This window comes from Tympanuchus pallidicinctus, unplaced genomic scaffold (assembly GCF_026119805.1).
Source record: "Tympanuchus pallidicinctus isolate F22 unplaced genomic scaffold, pur_lepc_1.0 scaffold2, whole genome shotgun sequence".
Taxonomy (NCBI): domain Eukaryota; kingdom Metazoa; phylum Chordata; class Aves; order Galliformes; family Phasianidae; genus Tympanuchus; species Tympanuchus pallidicinctus.
In genome coordinates this window covers 38,800,832-38,816,819 of record NW_026294721.1, presented here as the reverse complement: position 1 = coordinate 38,816,819, position 15,988 = coordinate 38,800,832, and the positions used below count along the sequence as shown (strand labels likewise).

Here is a 15,988-nt window from a genome sequence, read left to right as displayed (position 1 = left end):
TTCCCTAAGACATCAAGCCATCACTACTGCCCTCGGGATGGGTAAATCAGATTGCTAGAGAAGAAAATAGGCTAGTAACATTCAGTGTAAGCCTTTTTCCTCCTAAAATCTGAGATATAGTGAATGAAAGTGTGTTGTGCCAGTGGAAGGAAGGGTTGCACAGAGATCCCATTAGGATGACATGCTGGAAGGTAAGAAGGTGCCTGGAGAGCTTCCTTCTGATCTGGCCCTGTCCTTTGGGCAGTGGTGACCAGAGTCCTGCCTTGATGTTGCCCACCTTCTCCTTGTATTCCCTTCCTTGGAATAGCACAGCGTTGCTGTCCATGTTGTAATGGTGTGCAGTTTTAATTTGTTGGGCCAAAAGTGCTTGTTGCTCTGTCTCTGCTAAGCTCAGCCCTCTGCACCACTGAATTTGAGCCTCTGGCTTTTGGCTGCCTAGCTTGCGAAGGGCTTTACAGAATATGCCCTCTGAGGAGAGGCTGAAGGAACTGGGGCTGTTTAGTCTGGGGAAAAGGAGGCTGAGGGGAGACTTTATTGCTTTCTTCCAGTATCTGAAAGGCGTTTACAGTGAGAATGGGGTTGGTCTCTTCTCACTGGTGACAGGTGACAGGATGAGAGGAAATGGCCTCAAGTTGCACCAGGGTAAGTTTAGGTTGCATATCAGGAAGCACTTATTTACAGAAAGGATTGTTAAGCACTGGCATAGGCTCCCCATGGAGATGGCTGAGTCACTGGATGTGTTTAAAACCCGTCTGGATGTGGTGCTCAAGGACACGAGATAGCTGAGGGTTGTTACGGTAGTATGGTTAGGTTGTGGGTTGGATCTTTAAGGTCTTTTCCATCCTGAGCGATTCTATGAACATCAGGTGGCTTGCAGGACCAGGTGCGATTGTATGCCCAGCATGGGTACGCTGAGCTTTCTAGGGTGTTGTTTTGTTTTGTTTTTTGTGGTGGCTCCTCTGAGAGGTGTCTGTAGTGCCATAGGATCCAGGGTCATGTGAGAATTAGGGTTTCTCCCAAATACAAAGCAGGCCCTCTCCACAGGTTAGCCTGGGAGGGGATCCCGAAGTTGTTTGCTTTGTCCTCCACAGTACATATGCAGAGATATGTCTCTATGAAGACAGGCACAGAAGTGAACACACAGCTGAAAAGAGATCCAGAAATGAAATAAGGGGCAGATGAGGATGTGTTTTGAAGAGAATCAGGATGCAAAATCAAAGAGGGAAACTTCAGGGATACAGTCTTAAGATGCATTATCAGAGAGAACAGCGCTTTGCAAACAATGCTTGTAAAAATGCAGCAGGGCAAGGAGAATGTGCCCTAGGAATTAGTGGCAGATATGGGACAAGGGGGGGTCTCATCATTTTTTGTTTTCTGGATTAGTTCTTCTAGCAAAAAAAAACCAAACAAACAAACAAAACAATCCAAGGGATCTGTAGGCGTTGAGATCTTCCGTGGGGTTTTGTTTGTAAATTAAAAAAACAAAAACAAACAAACAAAAAAACTATCAGAAGATAAATGCTTCCTGAAAAAAAGAAAGGAAAACCAATCCCCAGAAAGCCATCCTCTGCACACTGAGCAGGTATGTTCTGCTCCTCCCCCTGCCCCCAAAGGGCAGGCTGGCTCACTGCCCACTGCTGCAGGTGAGGATGTGTGAGCACTGCCTGGCTGCTCTGCTCCTTTCCTTCTACTCCCCGGGTCCCTGCAGCTGCTGCTGCACGAGAATAAGGAGGATGTGGCTTTGTGTGAGACACAGTAAGGTCTTTAGGAGACTCTCTGCAGAATCCTGCAGTAATGCATATCTTGAACAGGCAGTGCTGGTGGGCTTGGCGCTTCGCTCCTTTGTTTGCCCGTTCAGGGAAAATATTGCAGTTACCTCCATAGTTAGTTTTAAGAATGATAGAAGGCAAAACGTTACCTGGCAGGGTGACAGGGGAACTGTTGTGCACAGAGAGAGCGTCCGTGTTTTATCCAGCCCTGTTCAGTTATTCCTGAACAACTGGAGCACATTGCTGGACTGTTCCCTGCAGATTCCTGCATCTGACAATCTGCTTTCGGCAGGATTTAGCACTGAAAATCAGCAAGTGTGAGTGAGGCACAAAGTGCTCAGCCTGACGGAGGCCTGAGGATAACCAATGCATGGAAGTGTGGGGAGTTTCTACATTTCTGTGAGAATGCTGCATTCTGTATAGTCTTTTTCAGTATCTTTAATTCATTGTTCTGGATGTTGTTTTAGTGACCTGGAGCTTGCCAAGGTGGAAATTGTTAGAGAGAATAAACCCGTCTGTGAGTTAGTGACAGAAATACCGCTGCCTTTTATCTGCTTTTCCTGCTTTGATTTCTCAAGAGCTTACCTGAGCTGTCTCTTGTCCAAGGGCTGCTTTTATACCTGTGCCAATAAGCGGTGGAGCGCTCACGAAGGGCACAGCACAGTGGCAGCCAGGGAGGGAGGCAGTGAAAGGCTGCCTTTAACACTGCTGTACCTAGCAAACCCAATTTTCAGCTGTATGTGTCAGTGTGGCAACTCCTCTTGTTCCCAGCCGGCATGCTACAGGGTAATTGAGAATACGGCTTATTGCAGGCTTTTGTTTCTCTTCCAAGATTCGTTCCTTTTCATTCCTTTCTGTGCTGAGTATAATAAACAGAACAGGAGCTGTAGGCAGTTTGGCAGGGGAAACAAGGTTCAATAACTTAAAAAAAAAAAAAAAAGGCAGAAAAACAAACAAAAAGCAGGTCAGTAGAGAGCTGGAAAGATGCCTTTGACAGAAGAAAAGTAGAGGAAGGAAAAGAAATATCCAAGCTGTTTCCTCTGCTCTTCTCAGTCAATGTGAATGGAAGCTGTGAATGAAGGAATGCCAAGACTTCTCTGTTTCCCAGCCAGGCAGGTGTGGCCTTCCTGGTGCTCCCTTACTGCTATCAGATCCGCTGACATCAGCATGGCCCACAGCAGAGTTGCTTGATGGCCCTCATCACAGGAGTGAGGCTGTTCGCTACGTGTGGGGTTACAGTGATCCCAGGTGGCCCAATGAATCTGAGTAACTGGGCTCTTAATTCCATAAGCAGCCTGCAGAGAGTTCTCTTTTCTCTGGTGGGCTGGGTTTGGTGAAAAATTGAAAGAAAAATGACTGAAGGAATGAAAGAAATGTATTCTGGTTCTGTTTTATTTGTGTGTGTCAAGCTTTTGTGTACATAGAAATGCAGATTTATGAGATCTCGAGAAAGCAGCACTTGTATCAATTCCTTCCCCGGAAGAATCTAATAACTGCCAGGTTCTCTTGTTGACATAGGGAGGATCATCATTTGGATTTAATCCAAACACTAAGTTTTACAGATGAGCCTAAGGCACTGCTAGTGACATATTATCCCATGTCTCCTCATAGTGATATTCCCCTTTTCTGAATAGGCATAGATGAATCTTGAGGCAGATGTGCATTAAGAATCCCTGTTTCTGTGTTTTACTTGGACTATGCAGCTACAATTCGAGCAACTAGAAAAGGGCTAAATAGCATTCGCTGCCCTGCTGGGGCCCCTGCTCTGCCCCCAGTAGCTGCCAATGGTTTGCCATGGGGCAGCTGGACAGAAAGTGTACCTCGTACCACAAGAACGGGGCGCTTGGGGCTCCTGCCAGGCAAGTCAGCTGAGATAATCCGCTGCCTGCGACCTCATTAAAACAGCCTGATTGGGGCTGCTAATCACATAAATAAAGAATTAAATCATTGCATTAACCTTCTGCAGGGAAACCTGCCCTGGCAACACTGACAGAATTAGATCTATTAATTATTTACAGGGTCATTTGATAGAAATGTATATAGATGGCAGATTATGAGCACTTGAAGTTAGCCATAAATTATTGCTCTGATAAGAAGTTTTTAATATTTTCTCTTAATGTCCTGAATTAAAAGCCACCTTGCTTTTATCTCCGTAAGACAGTAGCGTCACACATCATTTACTGCAGGTAGATCAAACAAATGCCATGACCCAACAGCAAGGATTTGTGCACTCCTCTCTTTTTGTGAGGCTCTTTGTTTTGTTAGCAGTCCCTCTTGTGCAAGCAGGATTTCTGTAGCTAAATTTGGGGCCAGTTCCTCACCCACTGTAACTACTCAGAGCTTCTGTGGTGGCAAAGGTGCTCAGAGGACCTGAGCTTTGCCTTGCCATCACTGTGTGGCTAATCTGGCTCACCAGCTATCTCCGGCATTTCCCACTGCCGCAGAGCACTCAGATGCTTTCTGCAGTGGCTCTCTAGTGTTAAAAGTATTCAATTTCATTAAATGCTGCGTTGCATTTCCCTTCTATCTAAGGATTGCTTGGAAAAAATGCTCTTGAATCAAATGGGATGATAAGTTCATTATTTTACTGATTCTACTGGGCTTGCAGGAATGACAATGGCACTAGATAGGCTTGTTTGCTGACCAGAATTTGAATGTGTATCTGCAGCTAGCACACAAAAGATTTGGGCATGTGGAGTGGAGGGAGGGTGGGGAGACTGAAGGGAAATCTGTCATTATTTATGGAAATATCCAGTATTCATGGAGCCATCTGCTGTGAATGATTCAAGTCTGAGAAGTGTCATAAAATGAGGAAGCATAATGTAAAAAGAAAAAAATAAAATAAAAAACCTGGCATCGCTCAGAAACCTGAATGCGTAACCTCAGAATCTCTCTTTTTAAAGATGGTTTGTAAATCCTCTGCCAGATTGAGAGATAAAGATAGATGATATTTCTCAGGTTTCTCTCCTCACCCTTCTTGGAGCAATTCATTCCATTTGTTCATTTCCAGCTTTTTAATTATTGATCATGTCTTTTCTTTTTAACTTCCTCACTGTTTGGGGCTGAGACAAGGGGGTGTTAAGAAAAAGGTGTCTGGGAGACTGCTTAGACCTTGAAGCATTGAGAAGGTCTTTCTTGTAGCCGTCATTTTCTCAGATATCGAAGCATCTGCTTTGTTGCCAGAATTCGCATTAATATTAAGAAATTTTATTATGAGTGGGACCCTCATAATGCTCCTCTGGGCCCAGACACAGGCAGAGATTCGCCTGCTGTCCTGTACTGTGTCCTTTCTGATTGTTCCCATTCCTTATTCATTGATTTGATCATGTTCTTCTTTACACAGTCAGTACAGACAGACTGTGGGGAAACTGAGGCAAGAAAGAAGTAATAATATGCAGAGCAACACAGTGATCTACTGACAACACTGGGGACAGGCTCTACTTTTCTTGATTATTTCTCTGGGAACAGAGACCTGCTGCAAGTCCTTTTCTTGGGAGCAGCTGGAAATCCCTGTGAAAAGTTCTGTCTATCTTGCTTCTCTTATTTTAGTTAGCTTTTTAGTGGCATAGCATATTACTAGCAGGTGCTGTGGTGTACTTGTGTGCATTTGTCTTGCTATACTTCCTTTCATCTCTATCACTTTGTTCTCTGGCTACTTGTGGCATGTTAGAGTAGAAGTTGATCTTCAGCCGCCGTGGTGTTTGCAGTCCGTGGCTATGCATTTAGAAATCTCCCTACTATTGCTCTGACTTTTTAAAATACTTCCTTGCTTTATAATTTGCCATTAGTTATGTTGGTTTATCTTGAAGCTGTGCAATAGTCCTGTTCTCCATACAGCTTTTCTTTCTTCATCCAGTATTCCAACTCCATGCCTTAAAAATTCCATCTCCAGCCTAGCAAGCACATAAAAATGTGCTGAAGCACCACAGATTTTGATTCTTCCCTCTTCTGCAGGCTTGCTTCAATTCTCGAGGAGCTTGTGGTTACCTCAGCTGAAATGATCTCAGAGGTAGGTTTCACATTTGATGCAAGATGCCTTAGCTCCCACTTCAGGAGGCAGCATTGTTTTCTCAGCATCCCCTTAGCACAAGAAACAACTCCTTTCTTCCATGTGTAATTTGTAAGCTTTCAGCTGTGGGTTTGTTGTTTGTTGTTTTTTTTCCCCGAATCTCTGCAGATAAAATCTGCAGAAAGAGAACCTGGCTGTGGATTACATAGTTGTGGGATAATAACAGTAAGGTGTTAGACAGATCATTTATTCCCTTCCTTTCTTTAATTATATAGGACTTGTTCCAGCTACATTCATGCTGAGTAGGATCTCATTCAGCAAACAGCCTCTCAGTAATCAATATGCCTGCGGGGGAGGAAATACAGAGTGCCAGGTAAGGGAACCTTTGCTTCCTGCCCCAGGTCACTCGATTCTCTCAGCTCCATCAAAAGTTCTGTTTAGTCCAGTAATGAGAAGCTGATTGCACTGAGACATCTGTGAGGTACACAATTGTGCTGTCTGCAGCACATTGAAGAATGGTCCTTTGTTTGCTTGGGACACCAAACCCATTGCAAAAAGCAATATTTGCAGCTAATCACCATAGTGATTTGAATTTTCATTTAGCCTTTGTGCTAATAGAGGCAGCTGGAAAAGGAAAAAAAATCAGCACAAATAAACACAACTACTAAGTACTCTCAGTTTTCAAAACCAGGAGCTGCTGGAAGTAAATGCTGATGCCTCCAACTCAAGAAATCTTTTAAATGTGAAATGATATATATGAGGCCAGGAGAGGAACACATTTTATCTTGTTTGCTTAGACTCCAGAATAGATCTCTGAGTCTCTGGACATAATGATTGCTTAGGCAAGTCAAACACTGTATATCACCTGCTGAGCATCTGATTCATTGACTCAGTGGATTGAAGCCAATTTAGCCAGCTGGAATCTGTAATATTGACTTCTATGGTGTGATACTGATCTATATTACCCAGAGGAGTTGGCTGAGAGACAAAGAGAGGTTGCATTTCCTTTGGGTGACAACTTTCCTGAAGGCCAAGGTGGACAGAATCTGTCTCACAAAGCCTGGTTGTCTTAGAAGTGGTGTATATGGCCCACACAGTACTATGAGATTTTGTTTTTCCTGGACTTTCAAGCTGGGTAGCAATCAGGGACAACAGCCTCTTTCTCTGGCTCTATCCCTCTATTTTGAGCTATTATGATCTTATTGCAGTCCTGGTATGGTTTCTCTGCACATATTGACTTCTACTGTGCAGACCCCTGTGCTGATCTGAGAGAAGAGAGATGACCCAGCTCCAGCTTTCCCTTCTGTCTTACCAAAAAGGAAGCAGATGTCACAAACCACCCTCCTTGCTTTTCAGAGAACCCAGCAAGGCAGTACAAGTCACAGCCATGAAGAGCAGCTGGGGACAGGCAAAGCAAGGCAAGGCCCAGCGCTGTGAGTACCAGGCCACCCTGCTGCTCAGCACTGTGGATATTAGAGTGACAATGTTACAGTACTATTGCTCGTCATTATTTCCTAGATAAGTAAGTGACTACATTTCACTAAATCTCTACAACTTCTGTATCTCCATAAGAAAAAAAAAAAAAAAAAATCCACAAGGAAAAAAGGCTAAGCAGAATTTACTGTTGTTCTTTATTATGATCAAAATTTTTTCCTGTTTTGTTTTTTTTTTTTTAAGATTTATGAACCTCTATTTAATTGATTCATCAGCAAACTGAAAAAGCTTATTGTGGGTTCATACGCATTTCCATAGGCACGGGCTCATTCATTCCCATGCCAGATGTCAGAAATATGTGATCCATGCAAATGGAGCCTGGCTTGTGGCAGACTGCTGCCCAATCTGATTAACATTGTGACTCCAGTTCACCCTGAGTTGGAACAGAGCTTAGGTTTTGCAGAAATCTAAGGCTAGGGGCTAGGCACAATTGGAAACGCAGAGCTGAACTCTGGTGTCTCAGAGGCTCAGTTTTGCTGTGCTAACACTGTTACTGGGATCACATATGGGAAAACGATGCAATAAGCAGAATCCTTTACCCACAGGGCCTTGGAGATTCTGCAGTGCCTCTACCCAGTCCTCGCAACTGTTTGCAGGGGTAGAAGGGACTTACCTATGAGCTTGAATTCAGGGTCATGCTGCATCCCTCTTTGGCTTGCTTTTGACCCTTCTATTGCTGTTATTCCCCCTAGGTCACAGAGTACCAGATTGCTCATGCAGAACACCGTTTCACTTGCTGGGTTCTCCAGGGCAGCATCAGGATTTATTTGTTGTTTTGTGGAAGAGATGCTCACTAGCTGAGTCAAGTCCACGAGGCCAGGACCACGTGTCGGCACCTCATAGCTTCCTCTGGGCATAGGGATTCTCTTTAGGGAAGGTAAACTTTTTTGGGGCTGGTTGAGATTTTACGTTTTCTAAGGCAGGGCTCAGCCAACCGTGGCCTGCTTTTATTTTTGTTGTTACTAGCATTATTAGGACACAGCTTGTTTTCCAAGATAACAGTGTGGAAAAACAACAGCAGCTTGCAAACTCTTTCAGTATGCTGGTTGCAGGTTGTGCTCTTTTATCAATGTCCTACTATGCTCACTGGAATGGTTTATAAACTTTGTCTTGCGAGCTATAAAGGCAATGAAAATATTGAAATGCATCTCTCCCTTCCCTGTCAAATAGACCTTCCTTCTTCTAGTACTTTTCTATCTGTGAGCTGTATTGTAGGGATCTTGTTTAGCATTTAAAAAGCTACTGCTGCACTCTATTATCAGACATATTTGTTAAAACATGCATATGAAAGGATTTGTAATTGAAGTACAGCTTTGATATATTTAATAGGATGTAAAACTGCCATCCCTTTTTAATAGGAGATGCTTTATGTGCATTAGTAGTAATATAATAATGCCTCTCCACTGAGCTCTACCCATTAGCAGACTTTTTTTTCTCCCTTTCTTTTAGTTAATCTTAAAATTTTAATGTAATCTAAACACATTAACATCTTTTTTCTCCCCTTTCTATACTTGGAAGTGCTTTGAACTGAACTTTGTTTCAAATAAGAGATAGCTACAAACATGGCATCAATATACAGTGCCCCGGCACTGCCTGACAGATGGCCCATAAAGCACAGCATCTCCTTGCCTTGGAAATGGTAACAGTAATGGGAGTGTGGCTGTATGTGGGAGTGAGCAAGCAAGCGAGCACGTGCAAGAATAACCTTGTAAACAGCACACCACGGTAAGCGTGTGCTTTTGTATATTCCCATGTCTCAGATGTAATCAAACACCAGAGCAGCAGAAATAGAAAATGTCAAAAAGAAAAAAAAAAAAGTCTCTTTAATAGCTGTCTCCATTTTGCAACCTCAGAATGCTTTACAAGAACTCATTACAATTCAAAAAATAAGTATATAAGCTGGCAATCTTTAAATAGGCCCAAACTGACCAGTGGTTTAGGGTACTTGTGGTTTGGTGCCTCACTTTACACGCAGCTGTTTTCTGTTCCCTCCAGACCTCAGGATCATGCACTGCTTTGCAAGCTGGCTATCCAGAATTGGCAAAAAGTGCTCTGAAAAATCCTGGATGCATCTCATGACCGTGTCAGAGAAACAAAGGTAAGACTCCACTTGTCCTGATTTCTAGACCATACCCCACTAGCATCCAGCAGTGTTTATTAATCGTGGTTGTTGTAAGAGTATTCACAAAACGTCTGTGATGACGTTGCTTTGTTAAGAAAAGGAGCCCTTTCAGAAAGAAAATCTCTCCACTTTGATTCAGATGCACTGCTGTATTGGCCATGATGAAATTCCCTTTGTGACTGTGTGAGTGTACTTACTGCTTTTCCTGAGAACGTCTTTTGATTCATTCATTCGCTAATGTCTTGGAGCATTTTGAACATGACAATGTTGTGCCAGTGATTTGCAGGAGATAGATAGCTGCAAGCCATGGATGCAGTGCTTTCAGAATACAGCTTACCACCCTCTGCACATGTTCAATTTACTTCAGTACGTGTGAGCAGGCACACTGTGTAGCCATGTTTGGGTGACTGTGGGGATGCTGCTGTTATCCAGGGCGTTTTGTAGGAGGTGGTCACAAGGACAAGACTCTTTGACTCTTCTCCAATTAATGAATGAATGTTCTCTAAGCTAATAAATAACTGTAGGATGGTATAAGTGCTCTGTCATCCTCCAAGTGTGACATAGATGCAGCTTTGCAGCTTTGTTTATAGAACTGTCAGATTCCAGCTTGGGACTAAAATTTCCAAGTGTTTCATCTATTGCTTTTTTTTTTTTTTTCCTCCTGCAATTTAAACGTGGCTCCTCTGGCCTGCATTGCAGCCCACAGTCATGTCAGTAAAGGTGCACATTTATTCAAACAATAGGTCTGAAGCTGTGTATGTAAAAACGTGAATATGTTATAAAGTTTAAATTGATATTTCATAAGACAGAGAGAACATCTCAATTTCATATGAGGAATAAATACATTATTTTCCTAAAAGCAGGCAGTGCAATTCATTCAATTTGCTTTTGGATATATTGCCTTTGTCCAAGTGGGTGGTGTGTGTTTGGGTGTTTATAAAAGGCAGGATACACACAAGGTGGTTTCAGTGTCTTCTAAAATTTGTTCTCTTTTGCAGCTGTAAATCCCACTCCTTTATCTGCAAACATCTGAATTCCAAATAACAGATGTATTCATTAAGTGTCTAGCCTATGAAAAAAGAAATCCAATGCTTTTTTTTTTTTTTTGTGATGAACTTGGTTTGCAATAAGGACTGCTGTAAAGTAAATGTAAGTAGAACCTTTACAAATGAATTATCAAGCCACAAATCAGGGATATTGTCACTGATTTCAGTTTCAGCACACACCATACTGCAGTGGGCACAGTGTAAATGCCAAGTCAGACACGGGTCATCGACTCCAGGTTTAAGTGAACCTGGGCAAAGTGCTGACCAGCTACTTTGGGGTTAGATAGGTGAAACATTTTTAAAAATTCCAGAAAAAGAGAACTGGCTTTACCAAAAGGATGGTTGTAAAAGAGCTGAAGCAGCAGTCCTGCAGTCAAGACTTTGTAAGAATTTTAGCCTGGATTTAAAACAAAACACAGCAAAAATAAGCGAGCCAAGCTGGCAGTGAAATCTTGGACAAAGCTAACTGTGCCCTGCAGTGCAAGCTCTGTATGAGATGGGAGTTCACCACACGTCTAACCAGACTCTGCTGGAGAAAATGCAAATTTTGTATTATCTCAGTAGGTTTTTGCGTTATGTCTTTTCTGCATAAGTTACCTCCTATACCTTTTACTTGTAGGACAAAGCCATTGACCTGGAGCACATCACTAAACACGAGCTGAATTACTGCTTTCTGTTGGACACTGAATGATTGTCACTGGGACTACATCCAGCTGCCAGTGATGGATCTCCAGGAAGCCTGACACAGGTAGGAGCAGTTCTGCTTTTTGCTCACGTTTGGCTCTGGATGCAGGTAGCTCTGGATGCAGGGGAGCTCCCCCACAAGGTAAACCTCATCTGCTGAGACTGATGCGAGTCACTGCAGGTGGTCCTAACATTTCTTTGTTAACTGTCAGTTTATTTAAAAACATTCAGTCCTTTCTAAGGGTCTGGATAAATGTTCCACAGTTTTAATTCTAGGTGGAATGTTTAGTTCTCTAGTCCTCATTATACAAATGTGTGAAGAAACCATTTGGGCAGAGTCAAGAATAAATATGCTTTCTAATCATAATATGTTTTCTCCATGGTAGATGGTACTCGCATGGTAGTCTCACAGAGACTGAAAGCAATGCTTCATTATATCAATATGCTCTAGTGGTTTATTTCAGAAAAAAAAAAAAAAAAAGGATTTGCTTAAGACAGAGTAGGCTTGGGAAAAAACAAACAAACCAACCCTCTGAATCAAAGAATGCACAAACGCTTACATGAACTACAGTGGATAGATAATAGACTGTCTTGACTTAAATAAGAAACAAAAGCTCCATTTTAAGCAATTCCCTATGGCCTAGTCTACTAAGTGGCACCAAGAGACTACTTATTCTACTTTTTTAGCATCTGGCTTTTGTTATTGAAGAGAATAAAAGCCATACCTTAAGTCTGATTCAGTGAAAAACTAAGGGGCATGGGTGGCCAAATCCATTGGAGAGATTTCTGACAAGACTTCTCAACCTAGGAAAATTAAAAAACAGAAAAGATGCAGTTTAGCACAGAGGCACATTTAGTCTTGTCTGACACATTAACTCTCACTACCCTACTGTAAATCTTCCCTGAATGCAACGGAAGAGATGTGCAATCTAATGCTTATATTCACAGGAACTTTTGCATTAGTCAAAATGAAGTGCTCTGTTGAAGGCATTACTTTCAGGAGACTGAAGGGAAAGGAGGAATTCAATGTCATTTCACTTCCTGAAGTACAGTCAGGAGCTCACCTGAAGAACTGCAAGTGTTAGATGCTCCCACAGAGCAGAGGTATGGCATTTCCAAAATTAGTGCTTCCCTTCACACAGAATTAGTCTTCTGGGAATTATATATCTCCCTTCCTCACTGACACACACAACAGATATTTTAACCTTGAAACATCTTTCTGTCTTTCCTCAGCCTCTCTGAAACTAAGCCTTGCAATCCCAGCCCTTATCTGTGAGGCTGAGGAACTAGCAATTGCACAGTCTTGCTTTCATAGAGTAATTCCAGGAGTCCTGGCTAATGCAAGGTTCCAGCTGTGCAGGAGCAGCCACAGTGGTCAGTCTCCCCTGGGAAGTATGATATTAACTGCCATTTTTAAAAAATAATAAATGTTTAACTCTTGTCTCTTAACAGGCATACGCTACTGGAATAGGCCTCCTTGTGCTGGCAAGCAGATTTTCTAGGTTTTTTTTTAGAATGTTCTAGATGCCTTAGTTCTGGCCTGTGGAATGAAAAAACGGAGAGGGATACAAGAAAGAATGAAGGAGCAGCACAGGTATTTATGACAGAGCAGAGGTAGGGTAGCCCTTGGAGGAGGCTGTCAGACATTGCCTTTAACAGCAAAAGTGGTGTTTTGGCAGGCTTTGAGTGGCTGCTTCCTCTGTAGTCTAAGTGAATTGTGCAAGGACAAAAACGCCCTGTGTATTCCCTTAGCAAGCGGGTCTCACTTGTTCTCTCTGGCATTGTCTTGGAGCTTCTGAGGCTCATTTTTAGGCTCTCAAGTTTGTTAGATAGACCAGATTTCAAAAGTGAATCCTTCTAGCTATTATTAGGGTGGTACCGGCAAGGAGACTGCTTGTCTACTCTGTTTGGGGGACTGCCATCAGGGTTGGCACACTGAGGAAAGTGTGCCCTTCTCTCGAGATGCGATGTTCCCAACTAACATAAGCCCATCCTTGCCTCCTGAAAGAACTCAGGCATTGAACTGAAGCAGTACTCTGGTACTTAGGTCCCCCCAAAGGAGTTAGAGTAGCAGCTGCTGCTTCACCTCCTTCCCCTGTGGACAGCTCATGGACATAAATTCAGCTTCTTACCTGTGCATGCACAGTGGAGAGGAGCTGCTATATGCTCAGGTTCCTGTGGTAAAGCGGGACTGGGGGCAAGTCCAGGCATTCTAGATAGCTTTCTGCTAGTGCCTCCATAATGTAGCACATCCTATGATGAAAATAAAACATGTCCTTTTTACAAACCCAGTCACAATCTGTCTGGTGGGTTGGATTATGGGAAAAAAATAAAGTCAGTTGCTATTCATGTACATGATGAAAATGGAGGTCTCTGGGGAGCCTGGGCAGTTTGCACACTTGAACCTGTGGGTCAATCATAGGAAACGGGGTGTTGAGCTAGCACCTGGAGAGTAATGAGAGTTGGGTAATGGCATCCAGACAATTACAATGTTGTGTTGGCCTTGTCTAAAATGGAAAAACCAACAGTCTAAAAGGCTATAACACTGATTCTGTAGAACATTAAACTATTACTTTATGTTGATTATATCCTACTGTTAATTAAGGACTTGCATGCTTCCCTTCTTGCCTGTAATGAATATTGCTCTCTGAGTACAAAGTTATCATTGCACAAAATTAATGGCTTTGAGACTGCAGTGATGCAGCTTTCTGGAGTTTGCCCTTCAGCCCTGCTCACCTCACAGAATCTTAAGTGGGTACCCAAACATGCAGTACAGTTGGTTAGGGGCTGATATTAACAAAGCCCCAGACAATGTAATTAAAGATAATTTCAATCCAATTATCAATCAGGTAGGAAAAGATTTGGAGAGATAGCGCTAAATAAAAGCAAATGTACATGATTCAGTAGACCAGATTCCACCCTCATTTGCAGTCCAAACAGAAATTAGGACATCATGTAAGTCAGCACCCACAGAATCATTGTCAAAAATGATCTCATGATGATATTTTGCACTAGCAACTAACATTGTGCATACATTCCAGTGTAAATGGATGTAAAGACCTATAACTAAAATGAATCATCTTAGCAATTACTAATAGTCTATTATTTCCAATCCACTCCTAAGAAAATGACAGTGAAAAATGAATACTGAAAAAAACCCTACTGAAACTCAGTTTTCTTTTTAAGATAGGTTGGTTCAGACACAGTATTCACCAGCACAGAATTTAACAAATCCTAACCTGTCCTACCAAGTTCACATTTACCCACAGCCCAAAGTTTTCTGATGCTATAAAGAAAGCTGCTTTTAAGTCAGTATAAAACTTCCTGAATAGCTGCAACAAATAAAGTAAAAATACATTTCAGGTGGCAGAAATCTCAGGGCATGAGAATGAATTAAAGATGTCATGGGAGACATTTGAAAAGTACTTATAGCTCTCAGAATGAGAAATGTTAATATTCCTCCTAAACGTCATATAATTGGTCCAATTTCATGCACCAGAATCATGTGGATTTTCATAGTTTTTGATTCCTAAAAGGGATAATTCTGAGTGAAAATGGCTGTATTTCAGGTAACCTTTTTTCCTGCCTCATGCTGTAAACTAATATTGCAGTTAAGCAGAGGTTGTGTTTCAGCAATAGCTTGAATGGAAATATCTTTCTAAAAGCATATGGAGTCCTTTGTGATGAAAGGAATTCTATAAATATAAATCAATTATTTTTGGAGTAGCTTGAAAAATTAAATCGTGACAGACAAGTCTTATTCAAACAGTTTTCTAAGTGGCATGATTTTGGGCCACTCAAAATGTCTACAGAATTAATTTTGTCTCTGGAAAAAGAGGCAGAAAAGATCCAATGCACTCCCATGTGCTTGGCTTTTTCAGTCTGTTGTGGGATCAACCAGCTGGGCCAACAGCAGACTTTTGCCAGGAAAAGGATCAGTGTTCTAGTGTCTGATACCCATCTACCAAAACAGAAAGCCACAGGTGATAAAGCAAAAACACACATTTTATCACAGGATGGAGTATTGGAAGTAAATGGAAGGTGTCATGAAAGAACAGCCTGGGCAGCAAAAGAAAAGGAGAACCAGTTGCCAGTACAAGAGTGTGTCATAGTGAACACGTAAATGACTAAGAAGGGGGGTATCATCCCACTATAAACACAGCAAACACAGGGATGACAGTACTGTAAACATGTAACAAAGTTTGCAAAACTCAGCATTTGGGAATTTCTGCTCAAAAATGCAGAATGATACATGTGCTTTTCTCCTTTCCAGATACTACAATCACTGAATTATTGTTCTAGCAAATTTCTGCATGAGGAACTGTCATACTTCCAGTCTGCTCTGATTGCATTCCCAGAAGTCCAAAATTTTGTACAACTGCCACAGAGAAAAACTGAAAAGATGATAAGAATTGAGTAATTCTCTGCATTTCTAAATTAAAATATTTGCAACCCCTCCAGCAACAAGCAAACTCATGGTTGTATTTTCCATCTTCTTCCTTCTACGAAGCACTACAATTTATTACAACTTTCTTCCTCACATTTCATAGAATCACTAAGGTCCTCTAAGATCATCCAGTCCAAGCACCAGCCCATCCCCACCATACTCCTCAATGCCGCATCCACACAGTTCTTGAACACCCCCAGGGACAGTGAGTCCACCACCTCCCTGGGCAGCCTGTGCCACTGCCTCACCGTCTGGCTGAGAAGTTTTTCCTAATAACCAACCTGAACCTCCCCCTTTCATAGCTGGACTAAATATTTTCCAGCAAAGAATGCTCACTGTGAAAGTTAAATATGCAAGAATATCCAAATTAACAGAGACACTTGCAATAAAGATCTTATTAAGATGTCAAAATTGTTT

At 42.1% G+C, this 15,988-nt stretch overlaps 1 long non-coding RNA gene across 1 annotated transcript; it reads left to right on the top strand.

Annotated features, from left to right (window-relative positions):
• Window positions 1-318: 318 nt before the first annotated feature.
• LOC128080729 (uncharacterized) lies at window positions 319-7,301 on the top strand. The gene is made up of 3 exons (XR_008206856.1): window positions 319-5,778; window positions 6,054-6,151; window positions 7,135-7,301. It is a non-coding gene; the product is annotated as an uncharacterized LOC128080729 (long non-coding RNA).
• The last annotated feature ends 8,687 nt before the right edge of the window (window positions 7,302-15,988 follow it).